The sequence below is a fragment of the Octopus bimaculoides genome, chromosome 30 (genome assembly GCF_046866305.1).
Source record: "Octopus bimaculoides isolate indiv1 chromosome 30, ASM4686630v1, whole genome shotgun sequence".
Taxonomy (NCBI): Eukaryota; Metazoa; Mollusca; class Cephalopoda; order Octopoda; family Octopodidae; genus Octopus; species Octopus bimaculoides.
The window spans coordinates 16,542,458-16,555,403 of NC_142957.1; positions in this window are offsets into that span (position 1 = coordinate 16,542,458).

Here is a 12,946-nt window from a genome sequence, read left to right on the forward strand (position 1 = left end):
CTTGTGTGTATATATGCATCTAGTAATGTACGTGTATATATTATGAATCAAGTAATGTGTGTATGTGTTTATATATGAATCTAGTAATGTCTGTATGTGTGTATATATAATGAATCGATTAATGTGTATATATTATGAATCAAGTAACGTGTGTGTATATATGCATCTAGTAATGTATGTGTGTATATATTATGCATCGAGTAACGTATGTATGCGCTTGTGTGTATATATTATGAAACAAGTAATGTTTATATCATGAATCGAGTAATGTGTGTATATCTGAATCGAGTAATGTACGTGTATATATTATGGATCGAGTAATGTATGTGTGTATATTATGGATCGAGTAATGTATGTGTGTATATATTATGAATCGAGTAATGTGTGTGTGTGTGTATATATATATATGAATCGAGTAATGTATGTGTATATATTATGCATCGAGTAACGTATGTATGCGCTTGTGTGTGTAATGAATGTGTATATATTATGAATCGAGTAATGTATGTATATATCATGAATCGAGTAATGTGTGTATATATTATGAATCGAGTAATGTATATATTATGCATCTAGTAATGTGTGTGTATATATATGAATCGAGTAATGTATGTGTATATATTATGAATCGAGTAATGTATGTGTATATATTATGGATCGAGTGATGTGTGTATATATGAATCTAGTAACGTATGTGTATATATTATGAATCGAGTAATGTATGTGTATATATTATGAATCAAGTAATGTGTGTATATCTGAATCTAGTAATGTATATATTATGGATCGAGTAATGTATGTATGCGCTTGTGTCTATATATTATGAATCGAGTAATGTATGTGTGTATATTATGAATCAAGTAATGTGTGGATGTGCTTGTGTCTATATATTGTGAATCAAGGAATGTCTGTATGTGTATATATGAATCGAGTAATGTGTGTGTGTGTGTGTGTGTGTGTGTGTGTGTATATATATGAATCAAGTAATGTATGTGTATATATTATGGATCGAGTAATGTCTGTATGTGCTTGTGTGTATATTTTATGAATCAAGTAATGTGTTTATATATATGGATCGAGTAATGTATGTATGCGCTTGTGTGTATGTATATATTATATAGAAACTAAATATGTAGTAACGACACTTAAACATTGTGTGTGTATGTTTGTATATATTATGAATCTAGTAGTGACTGCATATGTGTGTGTGTATATATGTATATAAATAAGAGTGTGCCTACCTTTCCATGTCATCTGCAGGCCCATAGGTTGTATGAAGCAGTGCTGTATGATCCCTCGTATCACTTACCCCTTTTTCACAGCACATGAGAGATACACGTGGATTTTATTGATTGAAAAAACAAGGAAGAAAATATTCTATGTTGGGGTTGGGGCAGGATAGGAAAATGTGGATTTAACCTTTGACGAGAAATTTGGTAATTTAATGAAACAAATCTAATCTGGCAAAAACGAAATATATTTTAATTAAAATGTATACATAGGCTCTTGCTAAGCTTTCTTACCAGAACGGCCTGCCACCTATGTTGTGTCTTTCATGAGGATGTAAACACCAACACAGACGCACATATATCTGCAGTGGGACTGAAACCAGAACCATGTGGTTGGGAAGCAAACTTCTCTATCACATAACCACACCTGTCAATGCTTCAAGTAAACCTTAGTGTATTATTATTGCTTTAATCATTTGGCTTGTATTCCGTACCTTAGCCTATCCCAAGGTCGATGCACCGGGTACTGGAGTGGAGCCTGCACTTCACAGACGCCTGTTTCTTTTAGCATGTACGGTAATAGCTTAGTTGTATACTGTCAAGGACTCAGCAAGAGTGACAAACAACAAGACCCCCAAAACCATCAGTTACTAGGCTCACCTAAAGTAAACTAGATTTTCAGTTGGTGATAGTAGCACTGACTGTTGCTAATCTACATCTATCAATAATTATTCACTACAACAGTAATTGTAAAAGCATATCTACCTACATCCCATTAATATAAATTTGATTTACCAAAAAAAACTGCTTTTTCTACTGAACTAAACCTCAAACTATTTACACCAAAATGTAGCTGAGGAGGTGTCCTCTGGTCAAAGCAACAGGGCCCCAAATGGTAAAAGCTAACAGTATACACATATGCACGAATAAAAGCTAAAAGGGTAACACAAGTCGAACAAAGAAAAATACATGGAATGAATAATATACACCACTAAAAATTTAGGGCAATGGAACTAAAATAATACATAAAAATAAAGTGTAAGGAAACAAGAACAGAGTCCATCCAAGCTCATCCCTACAATTGCTTCACATTGTGAATGCCGAATCCAGGAGAAAACTTAGAAAGGCTTCACAGTTCTGGTTATTGTTCAATTGCATAAACAGACAAAAGAAGAATTCAGTGGATTCAAGTGAAGACTTGTCCATTTCAAAGGTCAATAATTAAATTTAGATAAAAGAGAATTTGCTACAGATTCAATTCAAGATCACAGCTCAGGTGGGCCTCTGAAGCATCTGATTTTAATATTATAACTACTCAAGAATGTTGAGAAAAACCTATTACAAAAAGGGAGCACATAAGGTGTTTGTCCAATCAAGTACGATTCCCTTAAGCATAATCTACATTAGCATTAACGTGTGTGTGGGGCTTTGGATAGGCCTAACCATTCAATAGTATAGCTCGTATTCCTCCTCTTCAAATCATGAATATAATATGCCAATGCAGTAGAATTGGAGTACTTGGCATTCGAAAATGAGCTCATGTGGAACCTATATCTCCTTTTAAAATCAATAGTGCTCCCAATATATCCCCTAACCAAATTATTCTCCCCTCTAACACTACATTAAGAGGACATAAATTTCGGGGTCACTGCATATTTAATAAGGTCTCCATTTTCTCCTACAGAAGCATTCCTAAGCGCTGAATCGTCAATGCCTGCCCCAGTGACACCTGAGCACTTCCAGCTGCAGTCCTTTTGTTCTTTAGGGGGGCATGTAAAGAGCACCATTGGAACGTGGTCGATGCCAGTAGCCCCTCACTGACTCCAGATGATACAAAAGGGTGATACACAAATGCCCACACCACAATTACACTAATCAGTCTAGAATCCCCAACCAAACATAAAGCCCAGTAACTCCAACAATTGATTACACAAACACAATATAAAACATCAACAGGATTTTTAACATTGGACAAATGCAGCGATTGAAGAGAAAGTTGTCCGGAAAGTTCGTGCCGATTTATAGTAGCTTAATTTTCGACTTATTTGCCATGAAACCAGCTCAATTCTGGCAAGAGGATATTTTCAAGTTAAAGGAAAGATGGAGATTCACTCTCGGTTGATTAAAATTGTAATGACCTTTCCGTTTCCTTTAAAATCGGCACGAACTTTGCGGACAACCCAATATTTGCCAATATACATACGTATATATGGCCGAGTGTTCACATTAAACCCAAAATTAAGACTCTTGTGTCAATTTGTTCGTGTAAAGCGCATTAAGAGGCGATGGTCGCAATGCTCGTACGTGGAAACAAGTAAAGCATAAAAGACAATGGCGAAGGTAAACAATCGGCACCTCAGCCGTTTTCGCGTTTAGGTTTCGGCCGAAAACGGTTGATGTGCCGCATATTCTCTACCTTCGGTACAAAAATGTAAGGAATTCTATTCTCTGCCTACCTTATTGCGGCCATAATCAGTAATTCTTCATCGGCGCCGTCACGTCCACGTTACTTCATTCAAAGATGGTCGATTCTGGAATGGCTTTACATGTATCAATCGATTCGTAAACACTCAATCAGTAAAGCTAGCTGCATTTCTTTAGCCGCAGGTATTTCGTACGAAATGTTTTTTTTTTGTTTATTTATTATTTTTTGTTTATTTATTTAATTAATTAAATTTTTCTATCATTTAAGCTTAAGAAAAGAATACTTTATTTTAAAATTTATGATAATTGAAAATGAACACCTGCCTTACCACCCATCTTTAGGCCTTCCCTATTTTGATGTGACTTTTTCTACTGAACTAAACCTCAAACTATTTACACCAAAATGTAGCTGAGGAGGAGACACTAAATTATCGTACTTAAACATTGTAGACACTAAACTATCATACATAAATGTATAGAAACCAAAGAACAAGAGAGATAGACAGGAAAGTAATTATTATGATAAAACTTACTTGGAGAAAGATGCATGGCGTTCCATCATATAATAATATATGCACCTATCCATACATGGGTACAGGACATCACAACAAAGAAACAAACTTTTTTATTGAACAACGAAAGAAAACAGAGAGACGACATATAAATTTCCCTTCATCAGTTGTCCCGTCTACTCCGCGTTTCGAAGGAACAGTCGAGTAATGTATGTAGGTGCTTGTGTGTATATATGAAACGAGTATATTACGAATCAAGTAATGTCTGTGTATATATATGAATCGTGTAATGTATGTGTATATATTATGGATCGAGTAATGTATGTGTATATATCATGAATCGAGTAATGTGTGTATATATGAATCAAGTAATGTGTGTATATATGAATCAAGTAATGTATCATCGTTTAACGTCCGCTTTCCATGCTAGCATGGGTTGGACGATTTGACTGAGGACTGGTGAAACCGGATGGCAACACCAGGCTCCAGTCTAATTTGGCAGAGTTTCTACAGCTGGATGCCCTTCCTAACGCCAACCACTCAGAGAGTGTGGTGGGTGCCTTTACGTGTCACCCGCTCGAAATGGTGTCTTTTATGTGCCACCCGCACAAGCCAGTCCAGGGGCACTGGCAACGATCTCGCTCGAAAATCCTACGGGAGCCAGTCAGGCGGTACTGGCAACGGCCACGCTCAAGATGGTGCATCTCATGTGCCACCCGCACAAGAACCAGTCCAGGGGCACTGGCAACGATCTTACTTGGCTTGCCGGGTCTTCTCACGCACAGCACATTTCCAAAGGTCTCGGTCAGTAGTCATCACCTCGGTGAGGCCCAATGTACGAAGGTCTTGCCTCACCACCTCAGCCCAGGTCTTCCTGGGCCTACCTCTTCCACGGGTTCCCTCAACTGTTAGGGTGTGGCACTTTTTCACGCAGCTATCCTCCTCCATTCTCACCACATGTCCATACCAGCGCAATCGTCTCTCTTGCACGCCACAACTGATGCTTCTAATGTTCAGCTTTTCTCTCAAGATACTTACACTCTGACGGGTATTCACATTGACATTACACATCGAACGGAGCATACTGGCTTCATTCCTTGCGAGCTTACGTATGTCCTCAGCAGTTACAGCCCATTTTTTACTGCCATGTAGCATGGCTGTTCGTACGCATGCGTCATACAGTCTGCCTTTTACTCTGAGTGAGAGTCCCTTTGTCGCCAGCAGGGGTAAGAGCTCTCTAAACTTTGCCCAGGCTATTCTTATTCTAGCAGCTACACTTTCAGCGCACCCACCCCCACTACTAACTTGGTCGCCCAGATAGCGGAAGCTATCGACTACCTCTAGTTTTTCACCCTGGAATGAGATAGAAGTTGTTTCCTGTTTGTTTACAGTCTTTATTGCACCTGAACATCTGCCACAAACAAAAACTAACTTGCTAGTTAACCTGCCTTTGATGTTGCTGCACCTCTTATGTGTCCATAGCTTGCACCGGGTAGAGTTACTACCTACTCCTTTTCTACATACTGAGCAGGGCCATCTGCCTGAAGGGGTTTGTGTTTTATCTACCTTCCTACTTATTAGGATTTTGGTTTTAGCTAGGTTGACTCTAAGGCCCTTCAGTTCTAGACCTTGCTTCCACACCTGAAACTTCTCCTCTAGTTCTGATAGTGACTCCGCAATTAGGGCAAGGTCATCAGCATAGAGGAGCTCCCAGGGGCAACCTGTCTTGAACTCCTCTGTGATTGCCTGGAGGACTATGATAAATAAGAGGGGGCTGAGGACGGAACCTTGGTGGACCCCTACCTCTACCCGGAATTCATTGCTGTACTCATTTCCAACCCTCACCTTACTGGCAGCATCTCTGTACATGGCTCGCACAGCTCTCACTAACCATTCTTCTATCCCAAGTTTCCTCATTGACCACCAGATAAGGGATCGGGGGACCCTGTCAAAGGCTTTCTCCATGTCAACGAAAGCCAGGTACAGAGGTTTATCCTTAGCTAGGTATTTCTCCTGCAACTGTCTCACTAGAAATAAGGCATCAGTAGTGCTTTTACCTGGCACGAACCCAAACTGCATCTCATTTAAATTGATTCGCTCCCTAATTAGTTGGGCTATGACCCTCTCTGTAACTTTCATAACCTGATCTAACAGCTTGATGCCTCTGTAATTATTTGTATCTAAAGCGTCACCTTTACCTTTGTAGCAGTTGACTATGATGCTGCTACACCAGTCATTGGGTATGACTCCTTCGTGTATCACCTGGTTCGTAATACGGGTGACTAGGCTATAGCCAACACTGCCAGATATTTTGAGCATCTCTGCAGTGATTCCTGATGGGCCGGGGGCTTTCCCGGTCTTCATACTCTTAATTGCTTTATCTACCCTGGTACTATCAACTCGGATGGCTGGTCCCTCTATTGGGTCGACATACGGCAGGCTCTCTTTCTCCCATTCATTCTCTTTATTAAGCAATCTATCGTAGTGGCATCTCCAGACCTCTTTCTTTGCATCCTCATTTAATGCAAGCGTACCATCATCCATGCGAACACATTTCTCTCCTACAACATCACTATTCTCTCTCCTACACTGTCTTGCAACACGAAATACCTCGAGTCTTTGGTCCTCACGGCGCAGAACATTGGCAAATCTTTCCTTATCTGCTTCCCCTCTGGCTAAATAAACCTGTCGCCTAGCCTCCCTTCTGGCACATTGGTACAATTCCCTGCTACCACCGTTCTTCCAGTCCTTCCAAGCCTGTTTCTTTTGTCTAATAGCCCTGTCTACCTCCTTGTTCCACCACCACGTTACTCTGGGTCGGGAGGGGACCTTACACCACCCACAAATCTGGTCGGTGGCTTTCAACAGGTTGTCCCGCAGAAATCTCCAATTGTCTTCCACGTTGTATGATGCTATATCCCCTTCTATTTCGTTGAATGCTTCAAGTAACTTGTCTCTAAGTCTCTGTCCGTTTGCAGGGTCTTTAAGCTTCCACACCCTTCTCCTCCAAGCCTGTCTAATTCTGGGCACCCATTTTGCCTTGATTCCAAAGTCGCTAACTACTAATCTATGTTGTGGGGTACATTCTTCGCCAGGGTAAGTTTTGGCATTTATAAGCCGCCCTCTTTCCCTATTTGTGTGTATATATTATGAATCAAGTAATGTATATGTCTATATATTACGAATCAAGTAATGTCTGTATGTGCTTGTGTGTATATATATTATGAATCAAGTAATGTGTGTATATATGAATCTAGTAATGTGTGTATATCTGAATCTAGTAATGTATGTCTATATATTGTGAATCAAGTAATGTGTGTGTATATATGAATCTAGTAATGTATGTGTGTATATATTATGAATCGAGTAATGTATGTGTATATATCATGAATCGAGTAATGTGTGTATATCTGAATCTAGTAATGTATGTCTATATATTGTGAATCAAGTAATGTGTGTGTATATATGAATCTAGTAATGTATGTGTGTATATATTATGAATCGAGTAATGTATGTGTATATATTATGAATCTAGTAATGTATGTGTATATATTATGAATCCAGTAATGTATGTGTATATATTATGAATCAAGTAATGTGTGTATATATTATGAATCGAGTAACTGCATATGTGTGTGTGTGTATATATATATATATAAGAGTGTGCCTACCTTTCCATGTCATCTGCAGGCCCATAGGTTGTATGAAGCAGTGCTCTATGATCCCTCGTATCACTTACCCCTTTTTCACAGCACATGACAGAAACACTGCGACAACTTTGAAACTGAGAGATACACGTGGATTTTATTGATTGAAAAAACAAGGAAGAAAGTATTCTATGTTGGGGTTGGGGCAGGATAGGAAAATGTGGATTTAACCTTTGAGGAGAAATTTGGTAATTTAGTGAAGCAAATCTAATCTGGCAAAAACGAAATATATTTTAATTAAAATGTATACATAGGCTCTTGCTAAGCTTTCTTACCAGAACGGCCTGCCACCTATGTTGTGTCTTTCATGAGGATGTAAACACCAACACAGACGCACATATATCTGCAGTGGGACTGAAACCAGAACCATGTGGTTGGGAAGCAAACTTCTCTATCACATAACCACACCTGTCAATGCTTCAAGAAAACCTTAGTGTATTATTATTGCTTTAATCATTTGGCTTGTATTCCGTACCTTAGCCTATACCAAGGTCGATGCCCCACATCATACAACACCGGGTACTGGAGTGGAACTAGCAATGAGCCTGCACTTCACAGAGGCCCGTTTCTTTTAGCATGTGACATAATAAATGAATATATATGTACAGTAATAGCTTAGTTGTATACTGTCAAGGACTCAGCAAGAGTGACAAACAACAAGACCCCCAAAACCATCAGTTACTAGGCTCACCTAAAGTAACCTAGATTTTCAGTTGGTGATAGTAGCACTGACTGTTGCTAATCTAGATCTAAAGCATATCAGATATACACAAGTTAAAATTACTTACATCCCATTAATATAGATTGGATTTACAAAAAAAAAAATAAAAACCCTTTTTAATTAATTCTGAAATTTAAAAAGTAAATTTAGCATATAAGCACTTTTAACCAATCAAGTAATGTGTGTATATATGAATCGAGTAATGTATGTGTATATATTTATGATTCGAGTAATGTGTGTATGTATATATTATGTAGTAACGACACTTAAACATTGTGTATGTTTGTATATATTATGAATCTAGTAGTGACTGCATATGTGTGTGTGTGTATATATATATATAAGAGTGTGCCTACCTTTCCATGTCATCTGCAGGCCCATAGGTTGTATGAAGCAGTGCTGTATGATCCCTCGTATCACTTACCCCTTTTTCACAGCACATGACAGAAACACTGCGACAACTTTGAAACTGAGAGATACACGTGGATTTTATTGATTGAAAAAACAAGGAAGAAAATATTCTATGTTGGGGTTGGGGCAGGATAGGAAAATGTTTGGTAATTTAATGAAACAAATCTAATCTGGCGAAAACGAAATATATTTTAATTAAAATGTATACATAGGCTCTTGCTAAGCTTTCTTACCAGAACGGCCTGCCACCTATGTTGTGTCTTTCATGAGGATGTAAACACCAACACAGACACACATATATCTGCAGTGGGACTGAAACCAGAACCGTGTGGTTGGGAAGCAAACTTCTCTATCACATAACCACACCTGTCAATGCTTCAAGAAAACCTTAGTGTATTATTATTGCTTTAATCATTTGGCTTGTATTCCGGACCTTAGCCTATCCCAAGGTCGATGCACCGGGTACTGGAGTGGAGCCTGCACTTCACAGACGCCTGTTTCTTTTAGCATGTGCCATAATGAATGAATATATATGTACAGTAATAGCTTAGTTGTATACTGTCAAGGACTCAGCAAGAGTGACAAACAACAAGACCCCCAAAACCATCAGTTACTAGGCTCACCCAAAGTAAACTAGATTTTCAGTTGGTGATAGTAGCACTGACTGTTGCTAATCTACATCTATCAATAATTATTCACTACAACAGTAATTATAAAAGCATATCTACCTACATCCCATTAATATAAATTTGATTTACCAAAAAAAAACCCTTTTTCTACTGAACTAAACCTCAAACTATTTACACCAAAATGTAGCTGAGGAGGTGTCCTCTGGTCAAAGCAACAGGGCCCCAAATGGTAAAAGCTAACAGTATACACATATGCACGAATAAAAGCTAAAAGGGTAACACAAGTCGAACAAAGAAAAATACATGGAATGAATAATATACACCACTAAAAATTTAAGGCAATGGAACTAAAATAATACATAAAAATAAAGTGTAAGGAAACAAGAACAGAGTCCATCCAAGCTCATCCCTACAATTGCTTCACATTGTGAATGCCGAATCCAGGAGAAAACTTAGAAAGGCTTCACAGTTCTGGTTATTGTTCAATTGCATAAACAGACAAAAGAAGAATTCAGTGGATTCAAGTGAAGACTTGTCCATTTCAAAGGTCAATAATTAAATTTAGATAAAAGAAAATTTGCTACAGATTCAATTCAAGATCACAGCTCAGGTGGGCCTCTGAAGCATCTGATTTTAATTTTATAACTACTCAAGAATGTTGAGAAAAACCTATTACAAAAAGGGAGCACATAAGGTGTTTGTCCAATCAAGTACGATTCCCTTAAGCATAATCTACATTAGCATTAACGTGTGTGTGGGGCTTTGGATAGGCCTAACCATTCAATAGTATAGCTCGTATTCCTCCTCTTCAAATCATGAATATAATATGCCAATGCAGTAGAATTGGAGTACTTGGCATTCGAAAATGAGCTCATGTGGAACCTATATCTCCTTTTAAAATCAATAGTGCTCCCAATATATCCCCTAACCAAATTATTCTCCCCTCTAACACTACATTAAGAGGACATAAATTTCGGGGTCACTGCATATTTAATAAGGTCTCCATTTTCTCCTACAGAAGCATTCCTAAGCGCTGAATCGTCAATGCCTGCCCCAGTGACACCTGAGCACTTCCAGCTGCAGTCCTTTTGTTCTTTAGGGGGGCATGTAAAGAGCACCATTGGAACGTGGTCGATGCCAGTAGCCCCTCACTGACTCCAGATGATACAAAAGGGTGATACACAAATGCCCACACCACAATTACACTAATCAGTCTAGAATCCCCAACCAAACATAAAGCCCAGTAACTCCAACAATTGATTACACAAACACAATATAAAACATCAACAGGATTTTTAACATTGGACAAATGCAGCGATTGAAGAGAAAGTTGTCCGGAAAGTTCGTGCCGATTTATAGTAGCTTAATTTTCGACTTATTTGCCATGAAACCAGCTCAATTCTGGCAAGAGGATATTTTCAAGTTAAAGGAAAGATGGAGATTCACTCTCGGTTGATTAAAATTGTAATGACCTTTCCGTTTCCTTTAAAATCGGCACGAACTTTGCGGACAACCCAATATTTGCCAATATACATACGTATATATGGCCGAGTGTTCACATTAAACCCAAAATTAAGACTCTTGTGTCAATTTGTTCGTGTAAAGCGCATTAAGAGGCGATGGTCGCAATGCTCGTACGTGGAAACAAGTAAAGCATAAAAGACAATGGCGAAGGTAAACAATCGGCACCTCAGCCGTTTTCGCGTTTAGGTTTCGGCCGAAAACGGTTGATGTGCCGCATATTCTCTACCTTCGGTACAAAAATGTAAGGAATTCTATTCTCTGCCTACCTTATTGCGGCCATAATCAGTAATTCTTCATCGGCGCCGTCACGTCCACGTTACTTCATTCAAAGATGGTCGATTCTGGAATGGCTTTACATGTATCAATCGATTCGTAAACACTCAATCAGTAAAGCTAGCTGCATTTCTTTAGCCGCAGGTATTTCGTACGAAATGTATTTTTTTTGTTTATTTATTTATTATTATTTATTTAATTAATTAATTTCGTCTTAGAGGATTAGGAGTATTTAGGAGGGTTAGGAGTAGGAGGGGGACTGGAGTAGGAGGAAAAATGATAACGCGAAGTAAAAACCCGCCAGGGTCAATGGTCCGGCGATGAAAGAAGTGAAAGGGGAAGGGGGGCGCGAGTTCCAGCAGCGGGATTTGAACCCCGACTACTGCTCGCGCCCCGTAGCCCCTTCCACGACTAACACCACTGTTCCATCTTACTGGCGGCAATTACGGACGTTTTAATTAGGATTTATAAACCTAACTTTTCCCAGAATTCAATAAAAAAAAATTTATAGAACGACACCTTTTTGAAAAGAAAATTGTAGAACTACATCTTTTTGAATAATAAATTGTAGAACACCTTTTTGATAAAAAAAAAAAAAAATTAATTGCTACAATGGTGTAAAACAGGCCTTGGAAGATTTTATTGACTCAAGGTTGCCAGGTACCGCTGAAATGGCAAAAGTGTATTGACAATATGGGTGCATACGTTCCAGCAAATCAGGAAGAAACTATAGAGAATATTTTATGGAGTTTTTCGTCTTATTTACTCAAGTTTCAGTTTAAAGCTGCGGCCGCGCTGGTGCACCGCCGCCAATTTTCTCTGAGCCTCTTTCATTTGGCCGAGATATTTTAATTCATTTCTTTACATTTCTCATGTCTAGGGATGGATACTGATGTGTATTAGCGAGTTTTCTGGAGAATTCAAAAGGCAAAGATGCCTTATCTTGTTCTTACTCATTTTGCCCCAGCCAAGTTTGTCCTTTACATGCTCAAAGAGAATTGGCGTTTAAATATGTCATTTTTTAACTACATTTTTGTTGGTGTCTCGGTGGTCTTGTGGGTAAAGGCATATGTAGAAACCAATAACATTGTGGACGGGGTTCAATATCACCCAGGGCCGGGGCGAAGTGGTTTTACGAAAATTTTTCTCTTTTTTTAATCTCTAGGGAAAAAAATGAACATGTTAAATAAGACCCCTATAATACCTGGCACAGATTTGAAACCTCCACCTCTGTGCCAAGTTACTACTTCTAAACACCTCTAACTATGAGGCCACCGAAGCAGCAACACTAAACTCTGCTTGCGAAGACCTGTTGGGGCAAGTGAAATCGGAATCGTAATTGAACCATACTCGATGACTGGCACCTGCGCCAGTGGAGCACTAACAGCACTGTCCGAGAGTGTTCATTGCCAGAGCAGCTGTCTGGCTCCCATGCTAGTGCTTGTGTTTGTCCCCCCAACATCACTTGACAACCGATGCTGGTGTGTTTACTTTCCCCGTAACTTAGCGTTTCGGC